Source organism: Agelaius tricolor, unplaced genomic scaffold (genome assembly GCF_023055355.1).
Source record: "Agelaius tricolor isolate 1412-34295 unplaced genomic scaffold, bAgeTri1.0.p SCAF_1, whole genome shotgun sequence".
In the NCBI taxonomy this organism is placed as follows: domain Eukaryota; kingdom Metazoa; phylum Chordata; class Aves; order Passeriformes; family Icteridae; genus Agelaius; species Agelaius tricolor.
Genome location: NW_027269261.1, coordinates 18,267,144 through 18,275,440, shown reverse-complemented (window position 1 = coordinate 18,275,440; position 8,297 = coordinate 18,267,144).

The window sequence follows — 8,297 nt, the reverse complement described above, 5'->3', positions numbered from 1 at the left end:
CAAGAAATCCATGGAGAGTAACTTGAGTGGCAGAAATTATTGTTTACTGATAAGAGTGTCCCTGGTGCAGCACTCTGAGGTCAGTGGTGTCTGTGCAGGTGTCCTAGGCTGCCTGTTGGGTGAGAAGGATAAAGCTTGTAGAGTGCCACTGCTGCCTCCTCTCCACAGTATCAGCAGGATTGACTAAAAAGGTGCATCTCTGGTGCCTCTGCCAGCTCCCAAGTATGTTGGAACTCTGTAGAAAACTGCAGTTATTGTTTTTATTCCTCAGGCTTATACAACTGAGCAGCCCTTTTATCTCTCAGTGATTTTAGGACTGTAATACATATGTTGGCCTAGTGGAGTTGTGCAGAGGAGGTGCCGGGCTTCACAGCTGTGTGCACTACAGTGCTGTAACATGAACAAGTTTAGTTCTGTCCCTTCAGCTAACTCCAAACTATGTTATAGCCCATCCTCGGGCAGGACAAACTTTCCTGTGTGCCCTTCCTCCTTGCAGGGCACAGATGTGTCCCCCATGTGTGCACTGTGATTGGCCACCTGCAGCCTGGCATGCCTCTCTCTTTGGGGTCAGGCTCTTGGCTGACTGGATCAGTCTTCACCAAATCATTTACTACAGCCACTCTTAAGCATATTATAGGCCTTCCTCTTTATTGCTCACCTTGTAGGTAGCTTATTCCTCCTCCATGAGGCATACCCTCTGAGTTCTGACAGCACACATGGCCTGTGGAAACAGTCACGGGGCCAAATCCTCTAAATATTGTAAAATTCCAAGACCCAGTCCAGGTCTCCTAAAATAGCATGTCTGTGCAAACTTCCTGGGGCTTTTTAAACAGCCTTCTGATGTGTGTGCTGGGGTATGAATGGACCTGTAGATTTCTGAAGTGTCAAGGGGGCGAATGTGTGTGCAGCCAAATGAGAATATTATCAATGAGTCTCTTCAGAGAAGAACACCGATGAAAAGGACACTGTTAGCAAAAAACAACCACAAAAGTATGAGCAAATACTCAAAAGGAAGAACACCCAGGGGGAGTGGGTTCCCACTTTCTAGTGAACTACATTATTTTTTTTCAGAAGTCATGCTAAATAGGAAAGATTTTCCAGTTTTAGCAAAAAAACTGAAATAATGTCTGTCCTTAGTGTAAGTTCTTCTGGGTGTGAAGACAAGTCCCAGTGTACTTCTGTGGCCATAGGATAAGCCTATCGATTTGTCTCCTAAGAGGAGTTAAGTTAAAAAAAGCTAAGCTCTTATCTTTTTTCTGTGTTTACTTTGCTTCATCAGCATGTTGTTTAATTGTCTCTCAGTTTTAATATCTTTACAATTATAGCACCCTCATGATTTAGGGCTTGTGCTGTCTTCTCACAAAAAAGATGAAAAAGTGAGGCATGAAGAGGGTGATTTGCACAAGTTTCTTTAAAAGTTGAATTTGTTTCCATTATTTCAGATTATTGGCCTCTCATACCATTCTTTGTCTTCCATTTGGTCATCTACAATATGAATAGACAGTGAGCTGACAGGGACAGTTCCCTCTGTAGTAGTGCAGCTCCTCTTCCTTCACACTGAAAACTTCAATTGGCTTCAGATATCATTTTCCTGCAGCTGTTGTTGGTAGTTCTGCTTCTCTGGGTTCTTCAACTTTTTCAAATCAGACGAAAGATCTTTCCTAACCTCTGTCTTGAGTGATTTGTTTCCATCTTCCACGAGGAGAATTGCACAAAAATGGAAAACAGGGCAGAAAACTGCATGGGCTTTTCTAAAGCATGTCTCAAGTTTATGAACAAAAAAGAAGAAATTCCTCCTATATTTAAACTAACCAAGCTCTGTCATTCCCAGCTGTTCTCCATCAGGTCACATTCCAAAATTATTCCTGATAAAGAATTGTAAAGACAGAACTGAGTGAAATACCACTGGCTTTTGTACTAACCAACAGCCTACATTTTTCCTCTTGCTGGATGTGGCCCTGAAGGGTATCAAGGGATTCGGCAAAGGTGAAGTGTGTTCTGGATTTGTCTTTGTTCCACACCAGCCTGTATTTTCCCTCATGCCATGAGGTTTGTCAAGGGCACCACTGGCTGCTACTGCCTCTGGCAGGAAAAGTGCAGCTCAGACTTCAGAGACATGAGGAAGGGCTGTGATTAATCCATGGCTTTTCGCTGAAGCCTGGTAGAGTATGGTGGACATAAGCAGGTAAATGTTTTGCAGGTCTTTCCTCACTTTTATTTAATCACACTGATATTCATGGTACTTGTCAGCTGCTCTCAGTCCTCCCTTGCAGCACAGGATGGGCTTTTCCTGGGTGGCTGCAAATCTATTTATAACAAAAGATGATGCAGGGATGTTTGATGGTGCAGAACAAGGAAAGTTACAAAAAGGAGTTGCAAAGCAGTTAAAGCTTGAAATTAAGGAAGCTGACACTGAAAATTGCAAGATTGTTTCCAACAGGCAGTTGGAATGCAGCTTGAGGGTTGTTCTCCCTAGGAAAAGAATGAGAAAATTCAAGGCCTGATCTTTTGGAGCTGAATGTTTGTCATGAGGGCTACAGATGCCAGAGCTCTTACACAAAGTCAGTGATTCACCCTGGCATTTCTCACCATCCCAAAGGGAAACCTGGGTGTATGAGCCTGGGGTTTTCCTTTCTGATGAGTTAAAGTGGACAAATTCCAGAACACCAGATCTTTGGATAAAAGGAGATTATAGTTAGGATAGTTTTGTTAATTTCTTATGCTCTGTACAATTTATTGTTTTGCCTTATTTTTTTCTTATTGATAATAAATTCTTAGGTGTCATTGTTTTGAAGCAACATATCCAAATGGTCCATTCCAAAGATTTTTCATGATTACTGGTGAATTTTGGTATCTGAAAGTTTTCAAAATAGACTTCATGCATTTCAAATTATCTTGCCTTCTCCCTGTTCTCCCTACTCCATTGCTCACTTTCCCATAGGTCCATCTTCATGACGACAATGTCCTTATTGGGTTAATATGTTTTTTGTGGTTTTTCCTATCATTCTTAATTTGCAAGCCCTCATCAGAAATACTAGATCATGTGGGTACCTGAAAAGTGTCAGCACCTCCCAGTGAAATGCCCAGTGGATTCTGGCTCCCATCCTGAATAGGCTCAAATCAAGTTGGTGACACCCTTCAGCTGCCTTCTCCTCCCTGTAAAACCCATTCTGATCCACATGGACAGACTGGTAGCCATTAAGCAGAGGCCTTACACTGCTAATTAGTTCTGCTGATAAATAGAAGACTTTAGTTTGAAGGTTATAAAAATGCCCATTGTAAAACTCCTACTAAACCAAGTAGACAGACCTAAGAGCTTTGACAAAGCTGAGCTCTCTTCCCAGTGCTGCCCGTGCCCAAAGGTACATAACTTGATCCTCCCTGACTCAATTCCTCCATCTTTATAGAGGAGATAATAACATGCATTCATCTTTATAAAACACTTCTAGGTTTACTGCTACAAAGTCCCACATGTGCCAAATATGTTTTGGTACTGCACCTGATCTCAATGCTGAAATTGCATTGCCAATCCAACTTTTAGGAACAGTGTCAACAGGCCTCATGACTTGAAGTACTTAGCTTTAGGTAGCAACATGAACAGCCTGATAGGTATAACCCTGATTCAACAATCTCCCCCAAATCTGCAATTCTGATATCTTAAACTGTTGTTTTGCATGAGGATTCTCCATTTGCTCCACTCCTGTCCATCACTGCCCTTCATGCAGGCTTGAGGCAGCCTGATTTCTTACACTGTGGAATCTTGTATATGGTGATCAACCCAGTGCACTGACTGCTCATAAATCCAGTTTTGCAAGAGAATGGCAAACTGGTAAAAATACTCTAAACAGCATTTGGGACACGCTAAATAAAGAGTGAAGTCTTCTTTGATAGTTACTGATGTTTACATACCATGTAATTATTATTATAATTGAAAATCCCAACTTCCTCTCTTTGAACATAATGCCTAAACAGGAAAAAACTAACCTTCCTGCTTGGAGAATTGTTAGTTTCAGAAGAAATATATTTTTTTCTCTCTTGCAGCTCTCAAAGATTTTATTTTTAATACAAATGAAAAAGACAAACAATAGACTATCTAAAAGGAAGGAAAACCACATCTGAAACAGTCTGCTATCAATAGATAATCTTTCCACTATGAAATAACTCATGTCATACCTACATTTTGACTTTTGCATATTGGGAAAGGAAATTACTTTTGGCACTCACTGCACTGTAATACACAACACAGGAAGCAAAGTTAAGGTTAGAGAGAGAAGAGAAGCCTCCTGCCAATCTGTACAGAGAGGAGGAATCATGTAGGCAGTTGGCCTGGCCCAACAGTAATTTCTAGATGTGATGCAAGGCTGAATTTAAAAGGTGCTTGGCATACAGTGTTCTCTGGTTCAGGTCAGTGCTGACATGGCCTTTTGGGTAAATCTCACCTCTAAACTCTGCTTCTGCAGATTTTGTTTACTAAAGGAAATACTGGTGGAGCAGCACCTGCAGCTCTGTTCCAGGTGTGTGTGGAATTTCTGATGGCTGCCAGGAGCAGCACAGTGAGACTGAAGACTGAGATGCTCTGCTCATCTTTGGGAGGCAGAAATCAGAAAACAGATAACTGAAAGCTCTCTATGAAAAAGTGCTCCTACCAAAGGCAGAACAAACTGTTTGGCATTCCAAAAGTGCTTCATACTTTCCCAGAGTCTGACAGGCAGCCTAATGGGATAATCACCAGGAGAGGCCTTGTGAGGACTGCTGCTGTCAATTTTCAGCATGGGAAGTGTTCATACTGTCACTTCTCCTTCATGTTATTTCATTGCAGGCAAGGCTGTATTCTTGCTGATCCTATTGAACAGTAACTGCTGAAATATTTTGCATGAATGGAAAGGGTTATATATGATATAAGGTTGCTGCCCATAGAGGGCTGGGAAGCTGGAAAGGCCTGTCTTTTCTCCATCCTCTTCCTAAAGTTCCGTATTCCAGGCCTGACTAATTTAGATGTTCTTAATTGCTAAGCGGAAGGCCTGAAATACTTGGGCAATTTCTTGGCTCTTGTATTTACAGACTGTATGAATATCTACCAACTTTTGATCATGTAGAAAGTGTGAAAATGTGGTCTTACAGGGTCAAATACCAGACATTTATAATTGTTTTCTATTCCTTGGGGTTTTTTATACCAGTCTCTGATTTTGGAAGCCTTATTTTACAGAACTACCAGCTTACCGTTGGCAGTACTGTGTAAGTGTAAAGAAATCCTGCCAATATTTTCTTGGGCTATTTCCAGGTGGATCTTCTTACTCCATTAGGGCATTATGCTTACTTATGTTTGTAGGATCAGACCCTAAAGACATATCTTGTTCCTTGTCTGTCTTTGCTTGCTTCAGGTTTGCACTTCTTGTGGAACCCAAGTGTGCATCCTTCCCAACTATGCTTTTCCAGAGATTCACAGGCAAAGCTTCAGCTCCATTTGCAACCCCTCACTCCTGCCACTCAGTTGTGTCCTGCTCTTCATCTGCATTTTCCCAGGTATGGGCCTTGCTTTGTGATTTAACTGGGCTGCAGCTGCAGCAAGAAGAGAACGTGTTAAAGCTGTTGTAAAATAATGGGCACCACATGAAATCAAGAAGGTGGGGTCCAATGATCTGAACTGCAGATGGTCACTGGTAGGGAGAAGGAGAGCTGTCATGCAGAAAAAAAAATCCAGAAGTCAGCAAATGAGCTGAGTTAATGATGTGACACAAGAAAATTAAAGGCAGTGTTTCTGGGCAATGTATGCAGGAGTGTGTCCCTCTTGAGACTGAGCTCCCTGTAGTCTTGTCTACGCTTGTGCAGGTATTAGGGTGGGAGCAGAGCTGGATACTAACTGTAGTAGTTAGATCTATCACCTCATTAATTAACAACATGATACTCTACCAGCACGTGGAACAGTTTCTCTGATTGGGATTAAAAAGTATAATTGGATTTCACTGAGAATACTATTTATGTCAGATTGGAGGAGATGCCTGATTTCACAGTGTGGGAAATAGCAATAATAACATCAAATGTGAAATAATATGTGACCATACAATTGTTTCCTTCTGTTAGTCTCCATAGGGATGTTTGTAGAATCTGGATTCTTGTCCTGAGTGCCTGGACTTCAAGGAGGAGCCCATGCAATCCTTGGACTCTGAGAGGCTGGCTAGATGTCACTGTTGAACAACACTGCCCATTTGACCAGTTACTGTTTATAATATGTATTGCAATGGTAGGACTGGACCTTGCTATTGAATATATGAGCTGATACCATGGGGCACTGAGTCGCTGTCCTCCTCTGTGCTGCTACTGCAAATAAATTCACCAGCTTCCATCTTAATAGCTTGCTTTAGAGCCAGTGCCACATTTCACATCCTATTCTGGACCCTCTCCAACAAGTTAATGTTTTTTTACTGAGGAAGGTGAGTAAAAATTATGAGAGTATCCTTAACTAAGGAGCCATAAAATTCTGATAGAGCAGTAATGTTCCCAGTGAGCCTGACGGAAATCCGATCAATAGTTATGAGGCTGAGGCTCAATTTATGGCCTGAATTCATCAAGCATAGTAATTCTCCATTTTTGTATAGGATGCTTTTGTGGTTCCTGCTGAGGAGAGGAGTATAAAGTCAGGACAAGCTCTTTCTCAACAATTGCCCAGGCTTTTTAATTTAAGATAGCTGACTCTACAGAGGTGGCGATCAGGGTCCTATGATCGATTCTAAGGCAATTTTTCATCATATAGGACAGGCTGTACCAACTGTATGGGTTCTCAGAGTCTCAGGCTTGGAACTGTTTCACAAAGAATAAAAAATATGGTTATTTTGGATCTCTTAAAAATTTGACCCTGCAGTTATTCATTTGCCTGCAAACCAATCCACTGTCAGGAATGGTTCAGTAGCATGTTCTCCAAAAATCGTTTTACTGCCTTTTGTAGACCCCTTGCAATAGAATTTTCTAGATGGAGGCTGGACTAATTCTACATTTCTAAGCTGCCTCTGTGGAAGAAGTTCTCCCATCTGCTTCCAGTACAGGTGTGATCTCTTTAAGTTTTGAAATTGGTTTTTAAGGACAAAGGCAGACAATGAAATTTCATCCAAAGGTTTTATTAAAACCACCATGTAAATAGTCAGACCTTTCCAAACCCTGAAGTAAATGCAAACCTGATGTAGCCATCTCCCACCAGTGCTATAAGCATTGTGAGAAACAACAGCTTTGAAAATTTAAAAAAGTTTATTAAACCTTGACAAAAATACAACAAAAGGACTATATCAGGAAAAATTAACAGCGTTGGGAACTGCCCCTCATGGATACCCCACGGCCAGCTCATCTTCAAGATGGATGCTCATTCTTTTATACCCACTGTGGGGGGGTTGCATCAGCCAGCCCTGGCACCTCCCAAAGTCTGTCAGTCAGCTCTTCTTTGCCATTTATTGGTGGAGACTGCTTTCTTGTAACTTGGTTGGAGGGTCAGGTGTTATCATGCCATGCCCCCTTCGCAAGAAGCTTTTCCATTCCCAACTGCCCCCAGTAAGGGACACGTACACACCTTCTTTTACCTGTCCTAGACAACCCTGGCTGTCTGATGGTAACGATATGGGGGGGAAGAGAACTATGGGGAGAACAGAGGATATCTAAACTACAATAACATAACTATACATCACTAAAGCTTTTCTTAATATTCACACAATAGTTATCCCTTAATTGTGAGAGACAATCATCTCATTATCCATCTAAAACAGCATGAAATAGACAGCAGGTTTTCAGATTAAATGGAAAAGCCTAGGTTTAAGCCATCTCCTGTACCTACTTGTCATTCCTGCATGCACAGATTTGTAGGAGAAAGTTTTAAGTCTCTGAAGAGACAGGAGTATTTTGTAAATATACAGCAAGGTCCTAAGTGAAGAGGGCTCTAAATTAACATTTGACCAAAAATATTTTGTGATACTCATTCAAATATAACTTCTTAAGGGTGCTTTTAAATCCCCAACTCTTACACTGTGCACGTAGACTAAGCACCTGGACCTGCAGATCTTCATTGTATAGATTCATTCCTGCTTTGGCTATTTGCCAGTGGGTTTTATGTGAAATACTCCCTGGTATAGCCTCTGCATTTAAAGGATGCCTATAAATATCTGTACTGGCTGACGGGACAAAAGGAGAAAGAGACATTCTTAGAGAAATGTAAGATGTGCAGAGAGCTGAAATGCCCATGGTGGCTTTTCTGATGGTTCAGGGCGGGTTCTGGGAAGCCAGGGCTGCTGATGCTTTCCCAGCCCTCTCCTTGCAGC